This window comes from Mytilus trossulus, chromosome 4 (genome assembly GCF_036588685.1).
Source record: "Mytilus trossulus isolate FHL-02 chromosome 4, PNRI_Mtr1.1.1.hap1, whole genome shotgun sequence".
Taxonomy (NCBI): Eukaryota; Metazoa; Mollusca; class Bivalvia; order Mytilida; family Mytilidae; genus Mytilus; species Mytilus trossulus.
In genome coordinates this window covers 51555815-51573540 of record NC_086376.1, presented here as the reverse complement: position 1 = coordinate 51573540, position 17726 = coordinate 51555815, and the positions used below count along the sequence as shown (strand labels likewise).

The 17726-nt window shown below is 30.5% G+C and overlaps 1 long non-coding RNA gene across 1 annotated transcript; it reads right to left on the bottom strand.

The window, feature by feature from the left end:
• Window positions 1-9589: 9589 nt before the first annotated feature.
• LOC134715485 (uncharacterized) lies at window positions 9590-16682 on the bottom strand. Its single transcript, XR_010106730.1, has 4 exons — window positions 16492-16682; window positions 15264-15335; window positions 13202-13298; window positions 9590-9999 (listed from the first exon to the last, which is right to left on the bottom strand). It is a non-coding gene; the product is annotated as an uncharacterized LOC134715485 (long non-coding RNA).
• Window positions 16683-17726: the final 1044 nt, after the last annotated feature.

Here is a 17726-nt window from a genome sequence, read left to right as displayed (position 1 = left end):
AATATCTCTAAATTGTAATAATTTTCAATCGTTAGACAATTTTTCAAAGTTTTTATGGCTATTTACACAAGAAAATTTAAATGTGTATAAATGTTTAGGAAAGTATTTATCTAAAAATCTAGAGATAAGGACTCACTGCCCTGCTTTCATGATATTCATGTATTCATGAATAAGGTAGAATATTCATGAATATTCATGAATATTCCACTTCCATTCATGGTTACTATTCCAGTGTCAAAATTATTCATGAATAAGAAACATGAATTAAGTGGAATATACATGAATTCTTAATAACTGTTTGGAGACAACAAATAAATGTTCTTAAAATGCTAGACACTTATTTTATTATAGTATAATCAAGTTTCCTTAATTCATAGTTGTTTTTTAGGGGTTATAAAACCCTTTTTGTCAACATGAATAAACATGAATTAACTTGAATGTTTGGACTTAGAATTTTTTGGAATACTTTTCATGAATAAGAATAAATAATGAGGAATAAATTTTGGACTTAGAATATTTTCCCATTGTGTGACAAACATGAATAAGCATGAATAAAGCTGCATGATAATGACTCAGAATTATTTGTGGCAAACGGCATAAAAATTGATAAATCAAATTTGTTCAAGGACTTTTGTATGTTTATTTTTACTTGATTGTTGATGCAGAATAACATACATGTATTCCACAGTTAAATGAAAAAAAAATATGAGGATCATTTTATTAGATAGATCATGTAGGTGAAATCCATAACATCTTCATGCAAAACATGTTTAGACTTTTTGCATACATTTCATGAATGAGAATGAATATAAATGAGGAATAAATTTTGGAATTTTTCCATTGTGTGACAAACACTAAAAAATGCTGCTTTTCAAGATTCCCCAACCAGTGGCAGATCCACGCTTCAGTGATTCCCAATATAAGCAACCAAATTTTTATCCAAAAAGGGGGGCCCGGGCCCCCTGCCCCCCCTAAATCCACCTCTGCCAACAGTTGTTTTGAAAAATGGAATGTCATCTTTTATATAATCCAAAAATATATTATTAAGTTTTAAAAAAATAAGTTCATATTTAATTTTTTCACCCCCCCCCCTTTTGATTTAAAATTGGTTGTACCCCTTTGATACTCTTAAATTTCATTCTTTCCCAAACAATGCAGACTGGTGTCAATAATTATCATTATTAATGAATTACGTTTACCTATTGTAAAACTCTTCAATGACTTTGACAAAAGATTACAATGTAGACAAATGATTACAAGTGACTGGGAATAGAAAAACGTCATAATGACGTCAGCAAAATGATGTTTTTGACGCTTACAATACAAATGAAGATGTTTGATGAGGAGTGAAGTAATATAGCTGTCAAAACAAAGCAGATTTGTTATCAGATAAGTAAATTATATATATTTTGATTATATTTTTTTGCTGAATAACTATTTGTTGAAGCATTTTATAATAATTATTGATTAATTAAAATAAATATAAAACACCAGAAAGTAGCCTTTACATTTTGCAGTGTTAGTTTAATGATTTCCATTCAGGAATAACTGATAGATTTGTACAATATATTGTATTTCAAGGTAAAAATAATTCATGCTTCAGCCACTCTTATGATTGTGTGTGGCTAAATTAAAAGGGAAAAAAGGGGGGTAGGTACATTATTTGAAATGTCATGAAAAGGCTGAAGTGATATTCATGTTATTAATCTTACTCTATTGGTATTTTAATAAAAACAACATTTGTTAAATTAGATTATTACATTGTATTATACCTGTTAGAAACTGTTTAATCTTGAGTGTTTATTTATAAAAACAAATATCAAGGACTTTTGATTCTTATACCTTTATACCTTTATACCTTTATCTTCGGGTCGTTAAATAAGCCAAAGGCTTCTACTGACCCCTCATCTTGGATTGTCGTATATGCATTTCTCTTCTCATAATTAATATATATATATATAATATATATTAAACTTATAGTAAAAAACACTTATTTGGTATTTATTGATTCTTTGTGGAGTGATTTTTGATTTTGCAGGGGGAAACTCAGATGCATTTATTGATTAAAAGATCTGTTCAACTGTGAAGAATTTCAAGCAGAACAACTGCACCAAGATGTTATTTAGCATTTCTAGTTGGAAGTCCTGATACAGCAATTTTAATTACAGACAGGAAGAGAAGTTTACTTATGATAATAACACAAAAAATGAAAATTCAAAAAAAATCCTTTTAAATTATTTCATGAACTTTAGATGAACAGTTCATGAACTACAAGTGGACAAACAATGTTCATGAATTAAATTACTAATGAACAGTTCATAAACACAGTAGTTCATGTGTTCATGAATGATTCATGGACTGGTATGGTTCATGAACAAATTCATGAATCATTCATAAAAAAATCATGAACTATACATGAACAGGACATGAACTACAAATGGACAAGCGTGTTCATGAACTATAAAATCATGAACAATTCATGAATAATAAAAGTTCAAGAACTATTTTTGTTCATGAACTTTAATGAACCAAAGAGTTCATGAACACTTTCTGTTCATGAATAGTTCATTATTCACTGGTTCATGAACGTGCTTGTCCATTTGTAGTTCATGTCTAGTTCATTAACTGTTCATGAATCTTTTATGAAGTTCATGAGTCATTCACGAATCATCCATGAACATTCATGAACTATTCATAATCATTTCGCAGGGGAATATTCATGGTTATTCTAGAATATTCAACCATTCAATATTCATGGTAATTCTAGAATATTCAACCATTCAATATTCATGGTTATTCTAGAATATTCAACCATTCAATATTCATGAAATATTCACATTCAAGGTTGTTTTAGAGTATGTATTTAGCATTCACTATTGGGATAGATATATATTTTACACTCATGGTGATTATAGAATATTCTATCATGCATTTTTCATGGACATCCTATTTCATATTCATGAATATTCTATAGATAATTATTCATGTTAATTCTTGGTTATTCAGTTCATACAATATTCATGTATATTCAAGCTTATTCAGTTCAAACACTATTCATGTATATTCAAGGTGCCATTTAACATTCATGAATATTCATGAATATTCATGAACTGTTACCTTGAATATTCATGAATATTCGTGAATATTATTCATGAATATTCATGAATTGTTCGTGAATATTCATGAATAATTCATGGTCAGGAAAGCAGGGAGAAGTTCAAAAATAATGAATACAAATTAGCCACAAATATACATATTTCGAGTGGTATATGATTTTAAATGGTATATTTAAAAGATCTAAATTGTATTGTCTGGTTCTGTCATGGCTTTTTATACCATTTTTAATAGTACTAAACAATGTTGTTTTCTTATATTATATGTCTCTAATTTATGTCTAATCATATGTACTTGTATGTAATGTCATGAAAGCTCTTTATAGGGCCCTTTAATTGGAAATAAAATATTCTTATTCTTATACGGTATTACCCCCGGATTTGCTATTGCGGAACAGAGATTTAAATAAAAACTTATCAGCTTATGGGAAGAAAAGAAACATTTCTCCATAATCAAAGAAAACACTGTAGTCTCACAACCTGGTCACTCTGGTGTCATTCAAAAATAGACAGGATACACTTAGCTGCTGCTACAAATGTTGAAAAGCTACAACTCTATCTAGTAACTGAGAAGTGCTACAATAGTTATAAATAAGCAGCACATAAACAGTAACAAGAAAGGCTGTTAACCCTGTTAAATTTTAGACGGCAGCAATTTCAATATTTAAACTTATAGAAATGATGAAGAAAATAGAAACTACAGGAGACAAAACAGAAAACTGAACTTCCAGACCAGTACATCCTGCCCTTACCATGAAATTCCATTCTCTCACAGATTTCCTCCCTCTCTAAATTCCACTCACAATCATATACCCTCACCCTCTCAATCATTTTATTTTCCTCCCTCCCTTCCTCGCCTTTTCATTTATTCGTAACACCCTTAACCACCTACCACCTATACCCCTCAGTTCTGCTTCGTGTTAAGTCCCTATGAGAAAATTTGGTTAGTAGATGAATACGATATTTTATGATGTATCAGATATGGAAGAACTTAAATTTTAGAAATAAGAAGGAAACTTAGAACTTGATATTAAACATAAAAATATGATCCTGAGCCACTTTTAGAAATGTAGTCTTATTTTCTACACATAATGGTTATCATAGCATTGGTACAAAAGATTAACAGCCAAAGTTACAGAAAGCCAAATTGTGTAATGTAAATTTTAAAAATAGAATGCTACCTTGATTAATAAACATCATGAATGCCAAAAGTGTATATTTAACTCTCAATTTAAGTGTTTTGGGCGTGTTGAAAAAAAAGTACATGAAAAATGCCAAATGTTATAAAAATCCAAATAGTTCAAAACACATAAAGCAAAAAGCCAAATGAAAAATGCCAAAGTTTAAAAATGCCAAATGGTATTAAAAAAAACTGTCTGCTTGTACTAGCCAGCTGGCCTGTGGGTTAGCTGGACTTTAAGGTGTTATTTCAAGAACTTATAAATAGTAAAATCTATCTGGTGTCTTTTAGGCTTGTTCAAATCTACTTGGGCAACATTTTAAAAGTACTTTGTTTCTAGTAAATTCTATTAGGTGCCTTATAATTACTTTTATTTCAAGGATATTATGATTATTTATTATTACAAATGTTCATAAACAAACTGATATCGTTGTACAATTTATTCATATGAATTAATAAATGTCAGCGATTGTTGGAGTATTTAACGATGTTTGCATGTTTTAATTTCTAGGACACCTTCATCAGAATAAGTAAGTAATAATTCGCACTTCAAAGTGTCAACAGGGGGAATAATCATAAATAGAAAATGAAAGTAGGTATGAAAGTAAACTTTAAAAAGAATGTTAAACAAAATTTGTTTAAAAGTGTTTAATTAATTTTGCAGAGGTACATGCTTCCAATTGGCTTCACTCAGAGTTACATGCCTCTAATCGGGACCGCTCTGCCAGTGGTACATTACTTCCAATTAGTGTTAGCAGACAGAGATATACATGCACTGCTTCCAACTGGCTTCGCAAGGACAGAGGGTACACTCCCAATTAGCTTCACTAAGAGGTACATGCTTCCAATTGGCTTCGCTCAGACAACCGTACATACTTCTTCAAGTGTTGAATTGGTACGGGACTACAAGTCTGTACTATTTCCAATGTAGGAAATGATACATAATTGCAAGTAAAATGTCGTCCAAATTTATAAAAAAAAAAAAATGTATTTAACATTCTTGATCAAGTTATCTTTCACATCTACTTTCACTACCTATTTATAATTTCTCCTGATGGTGACATTGTAAAATACTAATTTTTTCTTCAGGCTTTAGTATACCTCTGTAGTTTTAATTCTGATGAAGGTGCCATAGATACCAAACTATGTCTATCTTATCAAATCACTTCAGCAATCCCTAAAATCTTGTTCTTATAAATCATTTTATTCTGTGATTTATCAAAACCCAACCATTCATATATGAATCACTTTCAGATTATATCATATTGGATTTTGGATTGATTGATTGTTTGTTAAATTTTAGACTGCAGCAATTTCAATATTTAAACTTAAAGAATTGATGAAGAAAATAGAAACTACACGAGACAAAACAGAAAACTGAACTTCCAGACCAGTACATCCTGCCCTTACCATGAAATTCCATTCTCTCACAGATTTCCTCCCTCTCTAAATTCCACTCACAATCATATACCCTCACCCTCTCAATCAATTTATTTTCCTCCCTCCCTTCCTCGCCTTTTCATCTATTTATAACACCCTAAACCACCTACCACCTATGCCCCTCAGTTCTGCTTCGTGTTAAGTCCCTAAGAGAAAATTGGGTTAGTAGATGAATACGATATTATATGATGTATCAGATATATGGAAGAACTTAAATTTTAGAAATAAGAAGGAAACTTAGAACTTGATATTAAACATAAAAATATGATCCTGAGCCACTTTTAGAAATGTAGTCTTATTTTCTACACATAATGGTTATCATAGCATTGGTACAAAAGATTAACAGCCAAAGTTACAGAAAGCCAAAATGTGTAATGTAAATTTTAAAAATAGAATGCTACCTTGATTGATAAACATCATGAATGCCAAAAGTGTATATTTAACTCTCAATTTACGTGTTTTGGGTGTGTTGAAAAAAAAAGTACATGAAAAATGCCAAATGTTCTAAAAATCCAAATAGTTCAAAACACATAAAGCAAAAAGCCAAATGAAAAATACCAAAGTTTAAAAATGCCAAATGGTATTAAAAAAACCTGTCTGCTTGAACTAGCCAGCTGGCCTGTGGGTTAGCTGGACTTTAAGGTGCTAGTTCACCAAGACAAATGCCCACAGTTAGGTCACCATCTTTTCCTTTCGGAGTACCAGTTTTTAAGTCTTTGATTTGACTTGGGGGCTTAACATTTTTACTAAATAAAAAAAAAACCAAAAAAAAAACCAAGTCTCTTGTACAAGTAAAATATTCAGTCCCCCATTCCCAAAATGGATTGATAAAATAAAATAAAATACCCTTTTCCCCTTAAAAGCATGTTACAGAGCTTTCACATGCTGAGCCCTATTTGGAAAAAACATTCCCAATTAGAATTTGATAAAATCAAATAAAATACCGAGTCCCTTTTCAAACAATAAGATATTTCCAATTAACATTTAGATAAAAACAGTAAAATAGAAAATTTTCAACTTTGCTATCATGTGTAAAAACATACAAGTGTTCGGTAAACAGGAAGTTGTCGAGTGATGAATCTGAAAACGCATCACACGGTATAGCTGACTTATATAAATCCTGAAACTAAATTTCAGAAATCCTTGTATTGAAGTTCCTGAGAAAAATGTTACGAAAATTTTCAACTTGGCTATCATGTGTAAAAACATACAAGTGTTCGGTAAACAGGAAGTTGTCAAGTGATGAATCTGAAAACGCATCACACAGTAAGGCTGACATATATAAATGTTGATATTTCCCATAAAAGCATGTTACAGAGCTTTACATGCAGACTGAGCCCCCTCACTCTCAGTTTGTATAGAAAAAACATGTTACAGAGCTTCACATGCAGACTGAGGCCCCTCACTCTCAGTTTGTTCTAGTAAAAACAGTAAAATACCCCCAATTAAAATTTGATAAAAACAAATAAAATACCCTTTTTTTTCCCCATAAAAGCATGTTACAGAGCTTCACATGCAGACTGAGCCCCCTCACTCTCAGTTTGTACCAGTAAAAACAGGAAAAACAGTAAAATGTCCCCAATAAAATTTGATAAAAACAATTAAAATACCCACTTCCCCTTAAAAGCATGTTACAGAGCTTCACATGCAGACTGAGCCCCCTCACTCTCAGTTTGTATCATAAAAACATGTTACAGAGCTTCACATGCAGACTGAGCCCCCTCACTCTCAGTTTGTATCGTAAAAACATGTTACAGAGCTTCACATGCAGACTGAGCCCCCTCACTCTCAGTTTGTACCGTAAAAGCAAATATGTTTTGACTGAGCCTCCTCACTCTCAGTTTGTATCAGTAAGAATGGATACTTGATATGTATGGTAGGGGACGTTACTATACCCAGAGCAGAGGTATAGTATCTGTGAACCCTAAACACAGATGGCGACTTAACTTCCCATACGTGTACACAAGTATCTAATGCTAACTGATACATAATGTTGTCATGTTTTTCATTTTCAGTCACTGAAAATAATTTTTAAATGTAACAACTAAAAGATTAACAAAATCCTTGAATCCAAGTTGCCTGTGTTAAGAAGTGAAATAACTTCTTTATACAAGATATCTAGTTTTGATATCATTGATGGTTTTTGTAAGGATTGAATAAGATGTTGCATTCCAGTAAATACAGTACAGTGTGACAGCAACTCAACTAAAGAGTAAAACCAGAAAGATATGACTTGGATGGTGAATTGCCTCATTGACACTCATACCTGACACATATTCTTATATCTATTTAATAATGAAGTTTTTTATATGGTAAGCTGTTTTACTATTTATTTGAATTTCAAGATATCTCATATAATTAATAAGATATCTTATTTATTATATACGATATCGCATATAACAAATAAGATATCTTATATATTACATACGATATCTCATATAATAAAAAAGATATCTCATATAGCAAAAATGATATCTTATATAATATGTTTTTTCTAAGATATCTTATGGGGTATAGAAGATATTAGATATCTTATACAGTTTATAAGATACCCTATATAGTATATAAGATATAGCATGTACTTTATCTCCTAGTTTATTAGATATCTTATAAATATATTTTATATAAGATATCTTATAAATTAAATATGATATCTCATTATCTATATGAGGTATCTCATAAACTATATATGATATCACATGAACTATATAAGATATCTAATGAATTATGTAAGATATCTAATGAACTATATAAGATATCTTTTTAACTATTTGAGATAACTTATAACTACATAAAATATCTTATAAAGTTAATGAGATATCTTATGAAGTTAAAGAGATATCTAATAAAGTTAACGAGATATCTATAATATCTCAAATGCTTTTCTTTATAAGATATCTTATAAATTATAGTAGATATCTTTTATAATATAGAAGATATCATAGATATCTTATAAATTGTATAAGATATCTATATATATATATATTATACAAATATAGCCTTTGTATGAGGTCGATACACGGATATATTGACCTGAAAGAAGTATATTGACTGAGGACGAAGTCCGAGGTCGATATACTTCTTTGGGTCGATATATCCTGTATTGACCTCATACAAAGGCTATATTTGTTATATTATTAATTTCCGACCATATTTGTATCAAAATCGTCATTTAGGTTTGTTGGAATTTTATAAATATTACATCAATTTGTCTCCTTGACAATAACAACATTTCAGTTGTTATTGAATTTACTTTTTTTTGACATCTTATGTATTTGAAGATTTTCCGTCAAATTATTGATCACAGATAGCATGTGTTTCAAAACGTTAAACAATATCCTGAAATTCATTACATGACGTCACAAAGTATATCGGTTTTTAGATATTCTAAAAATAACCGTGCGATATGCATTTTGCCGGTCAATATGCTTTTTGCTATACGCCGTTTTCTCTCTACCTTCGAAAATATAGTTTAACATGTGACTATGCCTAAACGAATCAAATTTGTTAAATAATACGAATTAATAATATTATAAAATATCTTATGTAATTTATAAGATATCTTATAAAGTATATAAGATATCTTATATAAAATATGTTTATATAGTAATCTCTCTTTTGCTTTAAATCCATGATACACTATATATGTATACATTATCTTTGATCATTGGCATTTATTTTAAGGATAGTTGTCTCATTGGCAATTCTACCATATATCATTTTTTTTTAATATGACTGAGAGATAAATGTAGTTTTTGTGTGAATAACCAGTGCATTGAGTTGTACGTTCAGACTAAAAATAAACTTGTTAATTTCAAGAACTAGTATATAAGAATTTATTTTGTAAGAAGTTTCAAGAAAGAAAAAATAATTTACCGGTATGTTGTTTTTGTATATTTAAGATGCAAAACATTTTCATAATTCATTTAAATGAGCAAAAATTCTTCAATTCATACTCAGAATTTACTGTCTTAAACAAATTCTACTGAAATCTGAAGAAGGCAGTACAAGTTCTTCAAGTCTTTAAACATGATAAATGCATACACATGTTGCCACAGCCTGCCTTGTAAGTCTTCATATGAAAAATACCACATTTGGGTCATACAAATGTTATTCCAGATAACATCCATGTAGTCTTTGAATTATTTGATAATTGTCTCATTTCTGTTTAGGCTTCACTTCTAATACAACTGACTTTATTCAATGATGACGTGCTGACAACTCCTCTTCAAACATAATAGCTTGTTCTGAACTTCTCTCAACATACTGAAAAGTAAAAATAACATTTATTATTCCTAAAGTATTCTTGACCTATAATGGTTTACTTTTATAAATTGTTATTTGGATGGAGAGTTATCTCATTGGCACTCATACCACACCTTCCTATACATTTTGTTTGAGTTAAATCAGCCATTCATATGACAAGTTTAGTTTGATAAATTTTGAATTGGCAAATTTTTATAAAAAAAGATGTGGTTTGATTGCCAATGAGACAACTCTCAACAAGAGACCAAATGACACTGAAATTAACAACTGTAGTATAAGTCACAGTATGGCCTTCAACAATAAGCAAAGCTCATACCACATGGTCAGCTATAAACAGCTCCAAAATGTTCATTGTAAAACAATTCAAACAAGAAGACTAATGGCCTATATATATATAGCTAATATAATTACAAAATAAGGAACAAAAAACAAATACATGAGACAGCCACAAATAACTACCACTGAATTACAGTCTCCTGACTTTGGACAGACACAATCATACATATTGTGGTAGGGTTAAGCATGTTAGGGGATGCCCAATCCTCCCCTTCAAAAGGGAATAAGGGAGAGGCCAAAGGTTAAAAAATTTGTGTACATAGGAACTAGACAAAATAATAAAAATATATTATAAAAAATTGCAAGAGTTTCACCTACTTTTGCTGTAAGTCACAAGCTCAACAAAAAAAAAATTAAAAAAAATCCTCCAAGTTTGGTAAAAATCCAGGAAGATTTATGAATCTTATAAATGTGTTAAAAACTTGAACTGCAGACTTTATGTAATATAAACTAGAAGAAAAATTAACAGGAAATCAGTTTTTTTCAAAATTCTCTTCTACTAAGATCATGAAGATACTAATTTTCTATCATAAATCATTTTTAAGCTTCTGTCCATGTTTAGTAGACATCCAGGTTAAAATCATGAATTAGGATTAACAAATAGGAATACTTTTGGAAAATAGATATTAAGTATTAAACTATATATATAGCTAGGTAATTTTGGAATAACAAGTCAACCCTGCACTACAAATAAGCAGTACAAAGAAAGATAACTCTGTTCATTTTATATGACATTATCAACAAAAAAAATGCCAGCTTTAAAAACTATGGTTTAACATGTTTTGGATTAAAAAAAAATTCAAAATGTAAAAATGTCTGATATGTGGCTTGGTGGAGAAAGAAACAGAAATAAGTCAACGGAGAAAGAATATCGGGGAAACTGAAAGTGACATAAGAAAATGGTTTCACCATTATTTTCAGATAAAACCTGTTAACCAGAATACGTGAATGATAGCTTTGCTGATGAATACATTCCTGATATGCCATTTACCGTAGTACATATATATAATTAAATTTACAGAATTGGCTCAATTAGATGATCATTTTATTGGCACAAATGATACATTCATACAGTCTTTTTTAAATGAAATGGCGCTGAGGTAGTATTGGCACAAATGAGTTCATTTTTGGTGCAAAACGGTATATTCTACCAATATAGATCCCCTTAAACTGACACAATCACGAGTTGTCTCATTGGCATTCATATCACATCTTCCTATATCTTCAATCAGGAACTAATATCAGGGATGGTTCCAGGTGTTTTCAAATGGGTCCCTTGACTATAAAAATTGGGAATTTTCATGCAATTGGGATTTTTTTTCCGGCATAAAATCTATGATGAATTGACACTATTTTCCTGTAAAAACGGAAAATGTATCAAGTTTTACCTATATTTATATATACAATTACTGCTGTAAGAAGTTGTAACATTTTGAATAATCCTTATGGAGCTACTCAGCGGATTATCAAATAATAGTATATAAATTTATTATGATTACCAGATGAAATTCTGACATTGGATTGGGACGGGTAAAACTAAAGTTGTTACATGTACATGAAGTTTATTGTACTTCTATTAGTAGTTTGCATCTTAGCTTTGGTAACCTTTTTACATATATAGCAAATAAAAAAATCCATTGGGTAATTTTAAACAACTAGTCATCTTTATAAATTGACATTGCTTGAAATTAATTTCAAATTGGACTAGCACATAAGTTCTGTTGAATTCACGAAAGCATTTACAATGGTTTAAGTCATATTTTGGCAAGATATTTTTTGGCAATTTTGTTGCTGATAAAATTATATGGGAGGTTGTCATAGTTTTACCCTAGGTGTAATCCTAAGGAACAATAAAATTTAAACATTGAACCATGATAATTTGTTTTCAAATTTTAATTGTTTGGATGATTTCCACTATTCATATCATTTTCATCTAGACTACAAAAGAAAGAGTAAATTCTGTATTTATTTAATATTAATTAAGTTTAATTCTCCATGAAGAAACAATATTTTTTTCTGTGCCCAATAGCATTGTATCTTCTTAAAATACTAACCCGAACCTCAACCCCAAAACATTTATATTTAAATACTTATTTATATTTTTCATAAATATATTTGATAACGAGTTCTGTTAATCGATCTGCTTTTACGATAGTCCAAGATTACTCTGACGTCCAATGGCTGTTTAGCCAGACAAGCTGGTCACATGGCCCAGCCTGCTGGCTAAACAACCGTTGGACGTCAGAGTAATATCGGACTACTTTTACAAGATCGGCGCACATTAAAATCAAAGGTATTGTCAAAATTAATAAGTTTTGCTCCCTGCCAAGGTCTGCTCACAGGGGCTTGTAACAAGCCCCTGTGGTCTGCTTTTACGAGACCCATTTTAGCAAAAAGCATCTGTAATCGACCTGCTGGGCGATCGGCTTTTACGAGATTGAATAGTCTCCCATGTAAATTTTTTTTGTCAAATTTATGATATTCTAACTATAAGGTCTCACTCTGCTTTAAAATTACGAGAACAAAGGTATTGAAAAATTTCTCTTAAACTCTTGAAAGAAAACTTGCTCATTTACCTTATCTTAACAATCTTCCGTTGACATTATTCTTATTCGGTTTTTAACACGCTTTGACGAGAAATGCGAAAATTGTAATTGCCTAAGTCAAAAACGGAAAAATTTCTGGATTTTAAAAAAACCTTTCAATTGGGAATTTATTTTCACCCATTTTTTTCAGGGCCGCTAAAGGAATCGAGGGCCTAAACTATATAGTAGAATCATCCCTGAAAATAATTGTTGACACCAACAATTGCGGTCTTGCATTTTGGCTTTTCAAGTCCAGATATTAAACAGAATACAAAACTTACCATGTATGAGGTACAATTGTCCTGTATACACAAAACTGTGAGGACCCTGGATGTGGTACTACATCATGTACAATCTTGGAACAGTCTGATTCAATATCTGCAATAAAAAACATTATCATAACTGTTGTGGGTAAGAGTTTCAGTTTGATCAATTTATAATAACAAATATGTCTTAACATACAAGTTAATAATCAAATCAAATCAAATAAAATATTTTATTGTCATATAAACTTTACAGTTTGTGACCATGGCCAACATATATTAATACAATAAACACAATAAACATATATACATACATATTAAACATACACAATAACAACAGCCTTAAAATTTATAACAAACAAGCTGTTAAGAGTCCCCTGCCCTCAGTTCTAATGACTTTTTCAAGAAGGATCCTAACTTATTTGTTTGTAAAGACGATGATGGATTTAGTAAATAATGATTTTTTTCTTCTTCATTTCTTAGTTTTATTATATTCACAATAGAGTAAAAAATGTTTCTCATCCTCTAGTATTTTACATTTATGGCAAGGTCGTTCCTCTCTTGGGATTTTAAAATATTTCCCCTTTTATCACTTATTCTAAATTTAGTGATTAATCTCCTTATCTGAAAATTAGATGTATTTAGATAAGGTTCTAGTTTGTAATCTTTTTTAAGTTTTAACTTTTTTATAAAGTAAAAATTTACTTTTATCATCAATGTTTTGAAATTTAGTTTGAATTAAATCTTCATTTCTATTTTTCATTTTTAACTTTATATTGTTTTTAAAATGAGTTTTTTATTTTATTTACATCTTTTATGTCCTTGCAAGTAGAAAGAATATTAAGGTCAACACTAGTCTCTTTAACAATATTTTTTGCATATGTATACCATGAGTATTTAAAGTTCCTGTCAAGTCTAGAGACTGCTAGAGAAAAAGCTTCCTTTAACAATGGATTAATATTATTTTATATAGTCTAGCTAAATATAAAAGGGTTTGTGTTTTGATAAAACATTCTATAGGCAATCTTCCTAATTCAACTCTTGCTCCTAAATTTGTTTTTTTTCGTCAGCTCTAAAGTACTTTGTGATAAATTTCCATTACAGTTTATCAACATTCCCAAAAACGAATATTCTGTTACACTCTCTATGGCTTTATTCTCATAGTAAATATGTGATATTTCACTATTATGTTTTGACTGACTAAAATCATGGATTTAGTTTTGTATGTATTCAAAGAGAGTTGCCATTTGTTACAATAAAATTTAACATTATTTAAACTCTTTTGTAGACCCTCTTTTGATTCTGACAGGATTAAAAGATCATCCGCAAAGAGAAGGACTTACTTTTAATTGGTCAGTGAATTGTATCTCAAATAAGGTATAATTCATCATTTGACATATAATGAGGTATAATGACATTTTTTATCCACAAAAAAAACATAAATAAATATTGAATGAAAACAGGGCGATTTGACTCTATTGGGGTACAAACTCAAGGCATACTTGACGGTCAGACCTGATACCAGAAATATTGGAACATGACTTCTTATATTTCTCCGCCATTGATGTAATTGATTCACAAAACTCGTCAAATCAATAGTTATTCCTGACATGTTTAATCTTTAAAATATTTGGAATCTTTTATTTTGACCATTTATGCAATAAAATCATATCAGACCATATCAGTTATATGTTACAATTTGAGATATTGCAAATGCCATAAAAGAAAACTTACCTTTTGTTTTAAATTTAAAGATATCTATAAAATATGAGTAAAAACTATATCAGCACCCCTCAGTTCAAGATATAAGCAAATTTTAACCAAGACAAAAGAATTTCCCTCCAAAAAAAAGACATGTGACTAAATGAACCAATCATTATAAAGAAGAGAGACTTGTCATAACCCAAACTTGTAAAACCTAAGAGGTTATAACAAACCTAACTCACTGATCCATGGAGATAATCACTAGTGCATGACTTGAAACTACTCACTAAGTAATTTAGGATTAAAAATATTAACTCATCAGATATATTATTTTTTAGAATATTGTTACAAGAATTTATAATTGTTATATAATTACCTCCACTAGTCTGTCTATAAGTTTATTCACTGGAAGTTCTGCAAGTTTCATGTGATATGGGGTAATCTGAATCTTAAAAAAAAAATCAAATATAATTTTCAAAATTTCTATTATATGGAAGTGCAGTAATATTGCATACAAGTGTTATGTAATACCAAAAGATTATGGATATGTTGATAATTTTAATAGCCTATTAGTCCAGAGCCGTAAATTACATAGAGGCATGTAGGCAGTAACGTTGCCTCCTATTGCAAACCGAGAAAAAAAAGAGAAAACATGAAGAAAAAAACACTGAAAAAAAACAAACAAATGGTTAAAATCATGCTTTATTTTAATAGTACTGGTTGTTACTCTTACGCCTTTTAAAGAGGTTGGGTAAAAATATTCGATAGAGCAAGCATTCAAACGTAATGTCTGAATGTCATGCAATTAAAACATGGAACAGGTGAACAATGACAGAAAGCAGATCGTGTAATCTCTCTGTGCAACACATACATCTACATAGAAGTCACAATGTTGCAATATTGAATGCATATAAGTGCTAAAGAGATGGGATTTCGACCAGGCATAGAAAAATCCCTTTAGCATTTGACAAAGCCTAACCGAATAAAACTTTCAGTGTAAACAAACTGTGTTACGCTATAATAATTTGAATTTGAATTTGATTAGTATGCATTTTCATTTTAAGGTTTGAAAATTGTGTCTCTGAAATGAAGTGAAATAGCTCCATTTGGAAAGCCAAAAAAACCCTGATAAACCATCAAAATAGATATTCAACTTCGGGGGCATTTCATTTTAAGTACGCAAATTGGTTCCCTAAAACTTAGCCAATAATAGCTTTTGAAGAGTCATAAAGCAGGACAAAGGATAATAAAAAGTCATACTTTAACTGCACACGCTATCCTACTTTGGATAATAAATATTTTCAATATATTATCATATATATTCCAGGCGCTTATTTATTGAAAAATTACAAAGATTTAACAAGAGGTGAATTCTGGGGAAGTACATTGCATTTTCTGCATAAAAAGGTCCACAAAATGTTTCGCCTCGCGTCCTCAACTGCCTCCCCTTATAGGGAAGGCAATTTACGGCCCTGTTAGTATACATGTACAGTAGTATCTTTTAAAAACACTGCTGCTTACAAAGTTGGCAAGTTATAATTGAACTCAGAAATTGTGTTTCTATTCCTTTCTTTTCTTTTATAGTATAGAAGTATTAAACATACATGTACAACTTCAAAAGCTAAAATCAGCCAGTACTAGCAAGCTCTCTCTGTATAAATTTCTTTTCATGCCTTGTTTATCCAAAGTTCTGTTCGTGTTTTGTCGGCTCTGTTTTTGTCTGCCATATATTCAAAGTGCCATTTGATCTGATATAACACGTGTTATAGTAGTCGCAGCATTTGATGAACTAATGGGAGATAACTCTATATGAGAAGCACTTCCAGAGTGGAGTGGGGGTCAGGATGGGGTAGGGCACCACTTTTTAGGAGTTTGAATGTCCTTTTGCATCTTACACCTATTCACACCTCTCTTGGAACATTTCTATATGCACTCATATGGTCTTTATTATGAAGTTTAAAACAGATAGAAGACGTAATTAACAAAAGTAACAGAAGCTCATTTATGTAGTCAGGTGCGGATCCAGCCTTTTAAAAAAAGGGGGGGTTCCAACTATATGTCCCTATTCAAATGCATTGATCGGCAAAAAAGGGGGGTCCAACCCCCGTACCCCCCTGGATCTGCCAATGGTAGTACTGAACAGGTACTGTTGGGCCGTAGCGTAATGGAGGCAAATGAGGCAAATGCCTCACTTTTGAAACGACGACCAAACTTTAAAGTGTCACTTTTTTAGTTATATTTTATATTATCAATATGCGAGTTTCGCGTTTCAAATTATCTACCAGCACACTACTACATACAATATGTCCAATCTGCAGCAGCGATTGCTGCTTTTATCATGGCGATGACGGTAAAAAAATAAATGTTCCGAATACAAATCAAAGTAAAAAAAAATGAAACAAATATTAATGTCCTTACAAAACTGGTTGAACATGGGTTCTTTAAGGTAAAAAAATATGAAAAAGGTAACTCATGAGTATAAACACCCCCTTTAAGTATGCTGGCTTATTACTTTCCTTGTTGTTTTTTTAAATCGATAACGCTATAGTTATTAATCTTTACACTGAAATAATTCATTGGCCAAAAATATAATAATTATTCATACTTAATATAAACAAAATCATGAAGCGCCTTTTCTATGGAAGTCTTTAATGTATAAGGCAATTCTTGATTTTTAATTTATCTTTAAGAAAAGTATGAAATATATTTTTGGTATTGTTTGAAAATATCTTTTTTCGTGTTTCTTTTTCTGTTAATGATCAGCATTGTCTGGTTGTATGCAAGCGTGTTTCATTGATTCTAGCGCGGTAGGTCGTGTTCGAACCCCGGTAGGTCAAAC